This window comes from Nematolebias whitei, chromosome 21 (genome assembly GCF_014905685.2).
Source record: "Nematolebias whitei isolate Nwh7 chromosome 21, NemWhi1, whole genome shotgun sequence".
Classification (NCBI taxonomy): domain Eukaryota; kingdom Metazoa; phylum Chordata; class Actinopteri; order Cyprinodontiformes; family Rivulidae; genus Nematolebias; species Nematolebias whitei.
Genome location: NC_056518.1, coordinates 10321543 through 10336700, shown reverse-complemented (window position 1 = coordinate 10336700; position 15158 = coordinate 10321543). Strand labels below are relative to the sequence as shown.

The window sequence follows — 15158 nt, the reverse complement described above, 5'->3', positions numbered from 1 at the left end:
GCAACATGATATGGTTTTTCACAGTGATTATTCTGGTTAGAGATTCATGAGTCTAACAGCCTCAGGGTAGAAGCTGTTCCTCAGTCTAGTGGTTCTACACTTAATGCTCCTCAACCTCCTTCCTGAGGGGAGTGGGGCAAAAAGTGTGTGTGCTGGGTGAGTGGGGTCCTTCATGATGCAGGTGGCCCTCTTCCTGCATCTGGAGGTGTAGATGTCTGTGATGGTGGGGAGACTGATTCCAACAGATTTCTGTGCAGCCTTCACCACTCTCTGCAAAGCTTTTCTTTCTGCAGCTGTGCAGCCTCCATGCCACACGTTGATGCTGGAGCACAGGATGCTCTCCACTGCACACCTGTAGAAGGAGGTGAGGACTGAGCTTCCCAGACCAGCTCGCTTCGGCCGTCTGAGGAAGTAGAGTCTCTGATGAGCTTTCTTGATCAGGCTGGTGGTGTTGTTGCTCCAGCTGAGGTTGTCATTCATGTGTACACCCAAGTACTTGTAGCTGGAGACCACTTCCACCGCAGATCTTCTTATGGTCAGGGAGTGTAGATGTTTTTGTTCCTTCTGAAGTCCACAATCATCTCCTTTGTTTTCTTTACATTGATGTGAAGGTTATTCTCTTTGCACCAGCTCTCCAGGTGTTCCACCTCCTGCCTGTAGCTGGACTCATCATTGTTTGTGATGCATCCCACCACATCTGTATCATCTGCAAACTTTACAATGTGACAGCCTGGATGGGTAGCTGCACAATCATACGTGAGCAGAGTGAACAGGAGAGGGCTCAACACACATCCTTGAGGAGTGTGTATTATGTATTTGGTACAATTCAAAACTGCACAGGTGATGTTCATAGCTAGTAACAATATGCCTCCAAAGAATATTCAAAACTTGTTTAAGAAAAGAGAGGGAAGATACAAACTGAGCAGAAAATGTAACTTAAAGCAACCCTGTGTTCACAGCACTCTTCAAAGCATGTGCACATCTATTTGTGGAGTAATTTTGTGGAATGGCTTAGATTAAAACATTAAGCTATGGTCTGTAGGTGATATAGAGTACAGTAAATCTGTATCTGAAGGTATATTGATGTATGTGTAGGTATATGTAGCTATGCATGCATGTCTGTGTATACAGTTATACGTATATGCATGTAGGGGTATTTATGTATTTATGATAAATGTACTGTACTTATGTAACGCCTTTCTATCTGATCAAGACACTCAAAGCTCTTTACAACCTGTGCCCTCATTTACCCATTCATACAGCACTCTATTATATCTGTACAAAGAATAATCAGAGCTTTATCACATTCATACACCGATGGGACACACATAGGAGGCAAAGAGGAGTTCAGTGTCTTGCCCAGGGACACTTCAGCATGTGACTGCTGTTGGAATCAAACCCCCAACTCTTTCATTGGAGGACATCTTCTCTAACCACTCAGCCACAGCCACCCCATTGAATCACTAGTTTGATTCAGAATTTGTACGTAAACTTAAGGACAGGACAGACAAGCCTTTGCTTCTTCCTGCTCCCCTTCCAAGCATTTTTGTTTTGTTTACAGAATATTTTGGTGGAAATATTTATGTTTTTATTTATGTCTTTTTTGTTTTATTGAAGTTTTAGCTGTTCAAAATGATAGAAAGAAACATAAATTTCAGACTACGTAGAACATTCTGTCCTTCAAACTTTAATCTACTGGCTCATAGTGAAACACTGAATGATAAACTGATCAATATAGAGTTAAAGGCAACGCATGGTTTGACATTAGTGTTTAGCATATTTCTTAGTTTATATCTTACATCCTTATTACTGATTCCTTTAACAATTTTTGCTATTGTTGGATGTAACTGGGACCCTGTGTGCACAATTTCGTTCCACCTCATGTACCACATGTGATGCGAATGATAATAAAACCTACTTGAACTTGAACTTAACATGATATTAACTGTCCAATTATATAAAAAAAGTTTACTTTTTAATTAACAGTAATCTAGTTATTAAATTAATTATGAAAATGACAACAATGACGCCCTACTCAGTATTAAAAGTTTTTGGCTCCAAACTTGTGAATAATCCTTGTTTTTGATCCAAAGTAGGCTATGTCAGAAGTCAGGGACAATTCTAGAATCTGCCCTACAGGGCGCCTTTAGCCCCCGTTGCTAACAATGGCTCTTGGCTTGAACAACATGGTGGCCATTTGCATCAGAAGCATTTGTAATGTGGGTGGGGGACACATTGGGGTTCTGGGGGTCCTCCCCCAGAAAAATTTGAATAAAGTAGATGTGATTTCCTGCATTCTAGTGTGTTTTCATGGGTAGTTTAACATCTAGTTTTACCTACATAATTAAACACTTGATTCAATAACTATTTTAGAGGCAATGGCACAACAAGAAGTAGCCTGACCAACAGCTCTCCTTGTGTGAATAGGGCACAATAGGTCACATGCATCCTAACAGTCGACAACTGCCATCAACTGTATTGAGGCTCACAATACTGACGCGTTAGCTAAGACGAAATTAAGGAGTGCTTGAGCACCCCGAAAAAGAGGCTAAAATTGCCACTGTCAGAAGAACTGGAAAGCCAAAGTCCAGTGATTCCATGACAGAGATTCACAGAGATCCTGAAAAACTGTTTCCATCCGCTGCTCAGCTGGTTCATCCTTACAATAGCTTGATATTGGATCCCAACTCTGATAGACATCTAAAGTTTTATAATAGATTTAAAATGTCTAACACAATGACGTAACAGATTATTTTCTCTCAAAATGAAAAAAGCACTTTTTTTATTCAACTTTAAAAGCTTTTGCTATCCAGAGAATAAGGACGAGTTCAAAGGTCAAAATATAATTTTGATCCCTGCAGGGCAACACATTAAACACTTCAAAATAATTACTGCCATATACAAACTTGTCAGTGTCTATAATAGTAAAAATAATTATTTTTACAAAGAACATAATAAACATTGTTACTTTGTCACAAGCATACAGTGTTTGAAAATCCTCACCAGAGGAACAGTTTCCTGCGGGATCAATAAAGTTCTATGTTGTCTTTTTTTTATGTCAGCATAAAATCTTATAACCAAGAACTGTGGTCACTGTCTTCCTGTTTCTTGCTAAAACACATAGAAACTTGAAAAGTTTTGATATGCGATTCAGAATTTATAGAGCAAATGAAAAACAAAGAGGCAGTTTAGCTTTGTTCATCGTTTCTTTTGTGTGCGTTCTTTTGAGTCATGTCTGAAACACGATATGCATCCTTGCATTCACTGTGGGTTCTCTAAAAGTCCCGCATCAAACATCTCGTTAAACAAAACTGAAACGTGTCCAGGTCCACTGAATGAACAAATAAAGTGCGTGTCTTTTAGAAAAGGAGGTGCCAGGCTTGTCTTACCCTCTTCGAAGGAGGACGAGGAAGACGAAGGCTGCTTTTTCGAGGACCCTTTGAAATTATGACGACTCCCCAGCTGTTGGACAGATTTGTCTTTTGGAGATGGTGTGGAGGACGGTACACTGTCTGTCTGAAGCTTTTTATGTTCATCCTTATCGCTGTCCACATCCCAGAGGAAAACAGTAAAGGAGAAGGGGAGCTATCTGATGAGAACGTCCTCGGAGAGCCTGTGGGTTCAGCACCTTTAAACAGGAAACACAATATGAGATTCATTGTAATGAAGTGAAATAATTAAGTTAATTTTGTGTTTTTCACATATTTCATACAATATTAGCTATTAACTATTTTACAAGTAATGAAAAGAGTTTGATTTATGCACGCTTTACTCAGCATTTTTCACTTCCTTCACTGTAAACAGGCCACAACAGTCAAAGCAGAGCCTTATAAAATGTGTTCATAGGCAGCACTGTATACAGTACAGTACTGTAAAGTATGATTTGTCTAAAGTTATACATTTTCATTTATGTCCAGTGCACAACCAGCATTACACACACACCAAATACACTAATATGATGTTCAGTGTTAACAATCTGCTGGATTTATTTATCTTCCTAACACTTAAGAACTTTTCAGTCATCACAGAAAACTGCCATTATACAACATATAACATACTTTGTTAATGTGAGCTTTAATGTGCACACTAAGAAAAGTTACCTGCAGAACTTGTGATATATATTTTATTTTTTCAGAACTTGTGATTAAAGAGCTCAATCAAATTCATTCAATTTATTAGAAATTATTCAGAGATTTTCATTCAGTTTGTTCAAATAAAAACTACGTTTTGGGCATATGTATGAAAATATAACAACAGGTTTATAGAGAATATTTGAACGTCCTGATGGTGCGCAGTAATCCAGGTAGAAAAGTCTAACAAGGTTAAGTCCGGTCCTGCACAGACTCTTTGTTGAAAGTTTATGAAAGGCATCCTGCTGAAATTTGAACCATGGACCGTTCTCTCTGGGAAAGTCATATAGACAACTTCGTGCCACCTTTATGAGCACTAAACAAACTTTAATGTGTGAATCACATGACCACCAATAATACTGTTTTTCCTCTCATTACTTCTTGTACAGATAAGAGGTTTGGCATTCAGTCCCGAGTTGTGGGCTTACTCAAAACTCGTTGAGGTTCTCTATCTTGTGAAAGTGAGTGACATAAGCTTAGATCAACCAGATGCATTCACGTTTTGCAGTGCCAGTGTTCAGTGAACAAGACAATATTTGTACTGGTTTACTATTTTATATGAAAGTTTTTCTGCAGAAGGATACTACGATGCCCTCGAGGGGACATGGGGGACTTTTTTTTACTTTTGCATTCCCTCTCAATATTGTTCTTGTAATCTAGTTAGATTTTTCTACCTAGATTATTAATCATGCGTCAGGACAATCATATTCATCCATCCATCCATCCATTATCTTTACCCGTTTATTCCATTTTGGGTCACGGGGGTCGCTGGTGCCCATGTCCAGCAATCACTGTGCGAGGGGCGGGGTACACCCTGGACGGGTCGCAAGTCCATCACAGGGCCACATAGAGACAAACGAGACAAACAACCATTCACTCTCTCACTCACACCTAGGGACAATTTAGAGTTACCAATCAGCCTAACATGCATGTTTTTGGTCTGTGGGAGGAAACCGGAGCACCCGGAGAAAACCCACGCATGCACGGTGCAAACTCCACCCAGAAAGGCCCCTGGACCGGGGTTTGAACCAGGGACCTTCTTGTTGAGAGGCAGCAGCTCTACCAGTTGCGCCACCGTGCTGCCCACCAATCATATTCAGTATTTTATAAAACAGCTTTATAAAAAGTGTTAACGTTTGAAGGTGTGTTGTATGTAAATAGCATGACACCAGGACTGTTAAGTTAATCCATCATCATCTTTACCCGCTTCTTCCATTTTGGGTCACTAGTGCCCATAAGTAATAATGAATCCAACGTATCAAAGTTATTCATTACGGAGGCCCGGAGGGGACATGGGGGATTTTTTTTCTTTTCCTTTTGCGTTCCCTTGCAAACATTTTTTGCGTTCCCTCGCAGTACTGTACTGTATGTAGTGTTAAGTCACATTGACAACAGCAACAATTGGACAGACACCCGTATCTGAGGTTCATGGAGTTTTGTTTTGAAATCAGTTTTAAATATAAGGATATCCAGTGTGAGCTGCAGTGGTAAAATTAGTTTTACATTGGATGTTTCATGTTCGTGCTCCGTGGATTCAGCGATGGCTTCCTCGTTCGAGTCGACGCAGGCAGTCTGATTTCAGTCTCCTCTCGTTGTATTTTTAATAAATAATCAAAATAAAAATGCGCAATGACTTTGGACTTTTAGGGGCGGAGCTGCCGGATCCGAACAAAGAGTTGCCAGAACAGAACGGGTCAAACTGAGAGAGTTCCCGGACCTTATTCCGGCAGGATCCGGCTCAGATTAACCACTGACGGTGTCTGTTTCATTGTTGCTGTTGTCTGTGAGATAACACTACATATAGTGCAGTATTGCGATGGAACGCAAAAGGAAAAAAAAAAAAATCCCCCATGTCCCCTCTGGGTCTCCGTAGATACAGTTGGCAACATCCATCTGTTATTTTTTTAAATGCTAAAGCTAAACCAACAGTGTGCTGTTTTTCTTTCTGCTGCTCTCTTCTTCAGGGGTCGCCACAGATTTGATTATTTGACTCCGAATGCCCTTGTAACCGGTTCCGTTCTGCATTGTGCTGGTTATTAATGAAGGATTAGACTGTGACACGGTTTCTCTTGGGCATGATTGGTTCCTCCATTTATTCTGACAAGACTGACAAGAATAACAAACACAAAACCACCACGTTATCGGCTGCCTGCTCCAAGTCCTACACAAAAGGAAGGTATATAATAATACTAAAATCAATTCCTGTTACTTTACAATCATGAGTTCACTTAAATATTTACGTTATATGATGGATTTATATATTACAGTGGTGATGATAGTAAAAATGCACTTAATAAATCAATAAATAAACAGGATGTATTTAGATGAAAAATAACCAACTCCCAGCTCTCCCACAGGACACATTACAAAAGTGAAGGGTGAAAGAGCAGCAAATTATTTTAACAAAAACGCAGAAGAAGAAATATAAAGGAGGGGCTCCCGAGCTTAAAGTCACGTTTATATCGACCACAGCGGTTTCTAAAAAGTGTTTACAGTCAGCTATAAGAACAATCCATGTAAAAAAAGACGGTTTGTGTAATTATAACAAAATACAAATACAACCCGGTTACACCCTTCCTGACACAACCTGGGCTCAAACTCACAACCTCAGCCTCAACACTATTATAATAAAAAATGATATTTCATCCTGAGATCATGGCAGCATGGTGGCTCAGTTGGTAGAGCTGTTGCATCTCAGTGAGAAGGTTGCAGGATTAAATCCTGGCAGGGGCCTTACTAAGTGGAGTTTGCATGTTCTCTCTGTGCATGTGTGGGTTTTCTCCGGGTATTCAAGTTTCCTCCCACAGACCAAAAACAGCCATGTTAGGTTCATTGGTAGCTGTCAATTGTCCCTCGGTGAGTGAGAGTTGTTTGTCTCGTTTGTCTCTATGTGTCCCTGTGATGGACTGGAGACATGTCCAGGGTGTCATCAACATCAATGAAGATTCTCATCAGTATGCATACCGCGAGAACCGATCAACAGAAGACATCATCTCCTCTGTGGTCCACACTGCTCTCACCCACAGAAGGACTCCTACATCTATCTGCTCTTTGTGGACTTCACGTCTGCCTTCAACACCATGATCCCCCAAACCCTGATGGACAAACTACTCACACTAGGACTAAGTCCCTCCATTTGCAACTGGGTCCTAAACTTCTTAACAAACAGACCACAGTCTTTTTTTTTTTTTTTACAAAACTTTATCCACTTTACAAACAAGTGTCTGCCAGGGGTATATTAGCAGGTACAAAAGTAATAGTATACAAGTATAGAAAAGAACAATATAATTATACAGTGGTATAAAGGGTAAAAAAAAGTCTAAAGATACAAACCAATCTATTTACAGGAAATATAGATAAATTCACCTTAAGTTAAACAGACCACAGTCTGTGAAGATCCACAACTTCTCCTCCTCCATCATAACCCTCAGCACTGGCTCCCCTCAGGGCTGTGTGCTGAGCCCTCTCCTTTTCACTCTGCTCACATATGACTGTGCATCAACCCATCCAGGCTGTTATATTATAAAGTTTGCAGATGATACAGCGGTGGTGGGATGCATCACAAACAATGATGAGTCCAGTTACAGGCAAGAGGTGGAACACTTGGAGAACTGGTGCAGGAAGAACAATCTTCACATCAATGTGAAGAAGATGAAGGAGATGGTCGTGAACTTCAGAAGGAACAAACACACCTCAGCTGGAGCAACAACACCACCAGCCTGATCAAGAAAGCTTATCAGAGACTCTACTTCCTCAGGCGGCTGAGATGAGCTGGACTGGGAAGCTCAGTCCTCACCTCCTTCTACAGGTGTGCAATGGAGAGCATCCTGTGCTCCAGCATCAACGTGTGGCATGGAGGCTGCACAGCTGCAGAAAGAAAAGCTTTGCAGAGAGTGGTGAAGGCTGCACAGAAGATGTTGGAGTCAGTCTCCCCACCATCACAGACATTTTTGTTTGTTTTTTTCATTTACCCTTTTCTTATACAGGTAGTCTCATTGAGCCATGAGAACTCATTTTCAAGAGAGACCTGTTTAGGGAGCAGATGGGGGTTAAGGGCCTTGCTCAAGGGCCCAGAGTGGGGCGAATGAGGGTAGGGGCAATTGTGGGTGCTTCACCTACCCCACCCACATTTTTGATGTTGTCGGTACCGGGGCGTGAACTGGTGATCTTCCGATCGCAGGCCCACCTCTCTAACCTCTGCGCCACCGCTCCCCCTATATTTACACCTCCAGATGCAGGAAGAGGTCCACCTGCATCATGAAGGACCCCACTCACCCAGCACACACATGCTTTGCCCCACTCCCCTCAGGAAGGAGGTTGAGGAGCATTAAGTGTAGAACCACTAGACTGAGGAACAGCTTCTACACTGAGGCTCTTAGACTCATGAATCTCTAAGCAGAATAATCACTGTGAAAAATCACATCATGCTGCTGCTGATCTGTTTCATGTTGCTGCTGATCTGTATCATGTTATTGTGTTCATGCGTGCTCATCTGCTCACACAGACTCATGTTCATGCTGCTGTTTGACGTATTGTTTTTTTATGCTACTAGTGCTTAGTTTATTTTTAATTAACATATTTCTCAGTTCATATCTTGGTTCTTATTACTGTTTTTCTTTTACAATTTATACTTTTGTTGGATGTACAGTATATATATATATGTAGGTTGAACAAATGGGAGATAAAGTATAAAGTTAGAGAGGTCTGACTGAGATGGTTTGGTATATACAGTAAATGTAGTATATGTCATTTAAAGTAAAAGTAGATTGCACCAGACATTAATATTAAGTTTAATCACAGAGAGGCTGTGGAAACAAAATTCTTTCAGCATCTTTTTTATATCCATTTCTAAACACGACACAAAAGAGATTTTTATGTTGCCTTAATTGAAGTTTATATGAGGAAGGAAAATGAAATGAAGTCGGGGAAAAAACGTTGTTTGCCTGTAGTAATTTTAATTAAAGAACCTGTCCCAACATTTACACCAGCTCCACCTTTCAGCTTCTGTCAGGGCTCTACAACATTTAATTAACAGGACAATGAGTGGTCTCTCTGTGAAACAGAATGAGCTGCATGAACAAATAAATCAGAATTTAAAAGTAATAGTGCACACAACCCTGACTATCAACAACAGATTGAGTAAAAAAATATTTATTCATCCATTTGGAGTTGCTATCTAATGCGCAAAGTGTTTCATGTGTCATCATTTATCAACTGTGTAGTTACTTTGACATGTTTTCATTATTAAACGATAACTAAAACTACTGTAATAGGAGTCTAGCCTGTTTTCAGCAGCTCTCTTAGCCAGTAAGCATTTTGTTTTTACAGTTTTGAATCATTGGTGCTGACCTGTTTTTTTTCATAATATGTACTATTTATTCTGTTGAAAATATTTTCATATTTTCTTTTTAATTTGTGTGGTTCCTGCTCATGAACATCTTGACAGACCACCTGTCTGTATTGTTTGATCTCACTTCCTCATGCATACCTGTTGCCTCTGGAAAAAAGTTATAGACTTTTATTTTAGGTTAATGGCAGAAACAAATGCTGATTTTTTTATTTTTTTATTATTACATTTTTTATTTTTGTATGACAAAAAAAAAGTACAAAGTACAATAACAAATCAACTCTTGTAGTTGTGACTTGTCATTTCACTTTAGGTACAAGTGTCTGAGAGCTCAGTGAGAACATTAGGAAGTGATGCTCATACTGTATGAGCAACATGATGCAGAAAACTGCTTCATGCATTAATGAAGCAGTGCTGCCATTTTTATTATTATGTCAAAGCAAAACGTTCTAAGATGTATTTAGTTAAAAAGATTTCTTACTTTCTTATGTCTTAACTTTCAATACAAGATTAAGATGAAAAAGACTAGAAAGATACATAAATTAACTTTATCTTGTTGAGTAACAAAAGTACCATGTGTAAATCCCAGCAGGTCAATAAACTGAATATTTAAAATGTTATGCATATGTTCCCTTCCCACTCCCACCCTCACCTTAAATAATGTAACTTCAGACATATCTGCACATTCAAAAATAGAAAATGTTCACGTTAAAGGTCTCCTCCCTTCCCCAAGGTTGTGGATCTGTGTCAAAGTTCAACCGAGCTGGTTGATAAACAAACACCTCCAATCAGGACTATGGCTCGGGGGGGCTCTGGATTTTTCTGTGCTACGACCTTCCCTGAAACTCAATGCCTCTATTGGCCCCTCCCTCCCATCAACCTAGGAGATGCGAATGCACCAATGGATGCGTCGCTCACCTGGCGGCCGTGCTGGGACCCTCACACCCTACCCACTCCACACGCATATGTATTATGTCTATTTATGTTGCTTTGCTGTGGTAGATTTTTTTTTATGCCTTAAACTGTGCCCTGTCAAGGGCACGGTTTGAGAGATCTTTTTTTTTAATACTTCTCTCTTTATGTTTTCTTCCCCTTTTCTTATCTAAGCAACATGGGCAGCACATCTTAGAAGCTGCAGCCCCCTGTACACTTGTGTTCATCTTTAGGACGACTGTATGGAAAATAATTATGTTGTACGTCACTGTGCAAGGATAATAAAAGCATTCTGAATCTGATTCTTACATTTCCTCATTTGTTCCATTCACAAAGTGCAGACTTTACATATTTCTTCTTCTTCTTTCGTTTTTTTCCTCTTCATGGGTTGCCACATCCTCCATCCCACTCTGTCCTCTGCATCCTCTGTCCTCACTCCAACTTTTGTAACTTTTCCTGACAGATGCATGTCTAACATCCTTCTACCAATATACCCACTGTCCCTCCTCTGGACATGCCCAAACCATCTCAGTCTGGTCTCTCTAACTTTATCTCCCAGTTGTTCAACCTGTGCTGTACCTCTGATGATCTCATTCCTAATCTTATCCATCCTTGTCTCTCCTAAGGAGAATCTCAACATCTTAATTTCTGCCACTTCCACTTCTTTCTCCTGTCTTTTTTGTCATTGCCACTGTCTCCAGACCATACAGCATAACTGGTCTCACCAATGTCTTGCTGCCATCCTTTTGTCACAAATATGTCCTGAAACTTTTCTTCCAAGTACTTTAAGTCCTGCACTTTTGTGACCTCTGTTCCTTCTAGTCTCACTTATCCACCAGCCTCCCTCTCATTCACACACGTACTCTTGTCTTAGTATGGCCGACTTTCATTCCTACTCTTTCAAGTGCATACCTCCACCTCTCCAAGTTCTCTTCCACCTATTCCCTCTTCTCACCACAGATCACAATGTCATCTGTAGACATCATAGTCCACGGGATTCCTGCCTGACCTCATCTGTTAGTCACAAGAAAGGGTTCAGAACTCAACCTTGATGCAATCTCACCTCCGCCTTGTAGCTATCTGTCAATCCTACAGCACATCTCACCACTGTCCTGCTGTCCTCATACATGTCCTGTACCAGTCTAACATGTCCTGCTGTCCTCATATATGTCCTGTACAATCTAGCACCGTTCTTCTTCATTCTTCAAGCATCCTCTCACCCTCATATATGCTATTGAATATTTTAGTCAAACACATTACTGCCACCTTTCCAAGACATTTCCAAACCTGCACTGGTATGTCATCAAGTCCGACTGCCTTCCTCTTCATTATTTTCAGAGCTTTCCGGATTTCACCCTCACTAATCTTTCCCACTTCCTGGTCCACAGTTTATATGACCTCTACTCTTCTTTCTCTTTCATTCTCTTCATTCGTTAGCTCCTCAAAGTACTTCTTCCATCTTCTTGTCACACTCTCCTCACTTGTTAGAACATTACCATGCCTATCTCTAACAAGCCTAACCTGCTGCACATCCTTTCCAGCCTGATCCTGCCATCTTGCCAATTAGTACAAGTCCTTCTCACCCTCTTTAGTGTCCAGCCTCCCATACAACTCAATATACACCTTCTGCTTTGCTTTAGCCACCTCCCTCTGTGCTCTAAATTGCATCTCCTTAAATTCCTGTCTCCTCTCTTCAATTCTCTCAATGTCATATTTCATTGTGGCTAATATCTTTCTTTAAATAACTTCCCGCACTTCACTATTCCACCACCAGGTTTCCTTATCATCCATTCTCTGTCCAGATGACACACAAAGTACCTTCCTACCTGTCTCTCTAATTACTGTTGTTGTAGTAGCCCAGTCATCTGGAAGATCTTTCTTACCACCCAGAGTCTTTACCAGCTCCTCTCTGACTTCTCAGAAAATTCTTCTTTCCTCAGTTTCCCCCTTTTGGTTTTCTTCTCTGATTTGACTCTTATTGTCTTCTTCACAACAACAGTCATTCTACAAACAACCATCTGATGCTGTCTGACCATAAACTATTTACCTTCCTTCTCTGCATCAAGTCAGCCAGCTCTCTACCTTTGCCTGTCATTGTCCTCACATTTAGAGTTGCAACCCTCAGTCCTGCATTCTTTACTTTCCTCTTCTCCTTCTATCTCCTCCTGACACATTTCCCTCCTCGTGGTCGTTGACTAACAGTAGCACAATTTCCACAGGCATCCTGTTTGTCAACAGCACCAGTGGCCGTCGTTGTTAACCCGGGCCTCGATCGATCTGGTATGGTGTGGTGTGGCTTAGATGAACTCGCACTTTAGTTTTGGCAAAAGTTTCAGGTCGAATGCTCTTCCTGACACAACCCTTACCATTTACCCAGGCTTTGGATCGGCACAAGAGATAAACTGACTTGTGCTGCCTGGTGGATGGTTTGCAGACTTTCTATATATGACGAGTAAAAATAAACTTTCAAAGTATTATTGTTTGTTATGCTTTGAGAAACATTCTTAAAAGGCTAAGAACATAATAACATGCCATTAAAAATTGACCTTAGATGGAATCTGTTAATGCACCCCATGTCTTTTAAACTGCACCACCTGTTTTTATGACAGTATATATGTTTAATGCATGTTTGCTACATCCTTAAAATTAAAAATGTGAAAAATTCCTTGTACGTGTTAAGTTTTTCTTCCTAAATGGCCATGAAAAAAAATTTTAGAAGCAATACTGGTAAATTATTTATCAATGATCAATAATTTCCCAGACTCTGGACAAACTCAACTTGAGTCTGCTGCACTGAGAACCTTCACATCCAGTCACGAGTTGTTAAAATTTTCATAATTTTAGTTTTTGATAAAACAATCTTTTCCCTCAAATTAAGTTAGTCATGATATGAGTGGTATATCTTTTTTCATACATATTTTTTCACTTGGTGCAACAAGCAAGATGAGATCAAAATTTGAAAGAACTGAAAACTGTGACAAAAATACCAGAAAATGTTTAATATGACCAAAAAGCAAACAGATCCAAATCACATTTTGTATAAGTTTTAGTGTTAATGATGAATGTTTAAATATGTTGATTTTTTTTTTCTCAATAACATTGAAAAAGTCATGAATTATCCCAGCATCTATTTGCAAATTTGTTGCTAAAACTTGTAAAATATACAAGTATATTTTATATTATATAGTCTGTACTGGGGCAGCACGGTGGCGCAACTGGTAGAGCTGCTGCCTCTCGGCGAGCAGGTCCCTGGTTCAAACCCCGGTCCAGGGGCCTTTCTGGGTGGAGTTTGCATGTTCTCTCCGTGCATGCGTGGGTTTTCTCTGGGTACTCCAGTTTCCTCCCACAGACCAAAAACATGCATGTTAGGCTGATTGGTAACTCTAAATTGTCCCTAGGTGTGAGTGAGAGAGTGAATGGTTGTTTGTCTCGTTTGTCTCTATGTGTCCCTGTGATGGACTTACGACCCATCCAGGGTGTACCCCGTCCCTCGCACAGTGATTGCTGGACATGGGCACCGGCGACCCCCGTGACCCGAAATGGAATAAGCGGGTAAAGAAAATGGATGGATGGATGGATGGATAGTCTGGACTGACATCATCAACAGCATAACTGCTCACCAGTGAACTTTATGTTCTGTCAGTTCAGACAAACATTAAATAATCCTGAGAGGTAGTATATTTTTCATTCAACCTTTATTTAGACAGTTAAATATAATTAGCAGTGTTGTTTCAAAGCAAAACGGTTACAGGTTTACCTTCCAGTGTCAGTTTGAAGTTTCATGACCCCCCCACCCACACACACACACACACACACACACAGCACCCATGCATGCTTGGGTTTTCTCTGAGTATTTTGCTTTCTAAAGTGTTCCTAGGTGTGGGTGGAAATGTTGTTTGTCTCCATGTGCCCAGTTCACATAGCTAAAAATAATAGCCCTCCTTACAGACTGTGGTTTGTGTGTTTATAAAGACAGTGATGCACTACTGTTTGTTCCTCAAGTAGTTTAATTTGTACTCAGAACTTGTCACACAATCTGTACCAAACTGTTTTCATGTACTTATTCCATATAATGTACTGTAAGGTAAAATATAAAGCCCATAGGGACAACAAAGACACAAAAAGCCTAAATGACTCTCACTCAGCAAGTTATTTTTAAATTTGTCATAATTATTATGATTATTAGAACAAAACGGATTCCAAAAAAGTTGGGACACTAAACAAATTGTGAATAAAAACTGAATGCAATGATGTGGAGATGGCAAATGTCAATATTTTATTCGTAATATAACATAGATGACAGATCAAAAGTTTAATCTGAGTAAATGTAACATTTTAAAGGAAAAATATGTTGATTCAAAATTTCAGTGTCAACAAATCCCAAAAATGTTGGGACAAGTAGCAATAAGTGGTTGGCAAAGGAAATTGAGCATATAACAAACAGCTGGAAGACCAAATAACACTTATTAGGTCAACTGACAACACGACTGGGTATAAAAAGAGCTTCTCAGAGTGTCAGTGTCTCTCAGAAGCCAAGATGGTAAGAGGATCACCAATTCCACCATTGTTGCGCAGAAAGATAGTGCAGCAATACCAGAATGGTGTTACCCAGCGTAAAATAGCAAAGACTTTTAAGTTATCATCATCAACCGTGCATAACATCATCAAAAGATTCAGAGAATCTGGAACAATCGCTGTGCGTAAGGGTCAAGGCCGTAAAACTCTACTGGATGCTCGTGATCTCCGGG

At 40.1% G+C, this 15158-nt stretch overlaps 1 protein-coding gene across 1 annotated transcript in view; it reads right to left on the bottom strand.

The window, feature by feature from the left end:
- Nucleotides 1-3424, bottom strand: part of fut9a (fucosyltransferase 9a) — a 24653-nt gene extending 21229 nt beyond the window's left edge. The window contains exon 1 of the mRNA XM_037695279.1: nt 3390-3424. The gene's annotated coding sequence lies outside the window, so the exon portion shown is untranslated. The remainder of the gene's footprint in view (nt 1-3389) is intronic.
- Nucleotides 3425-15158: the final 11734 nt, after the last annotated feature.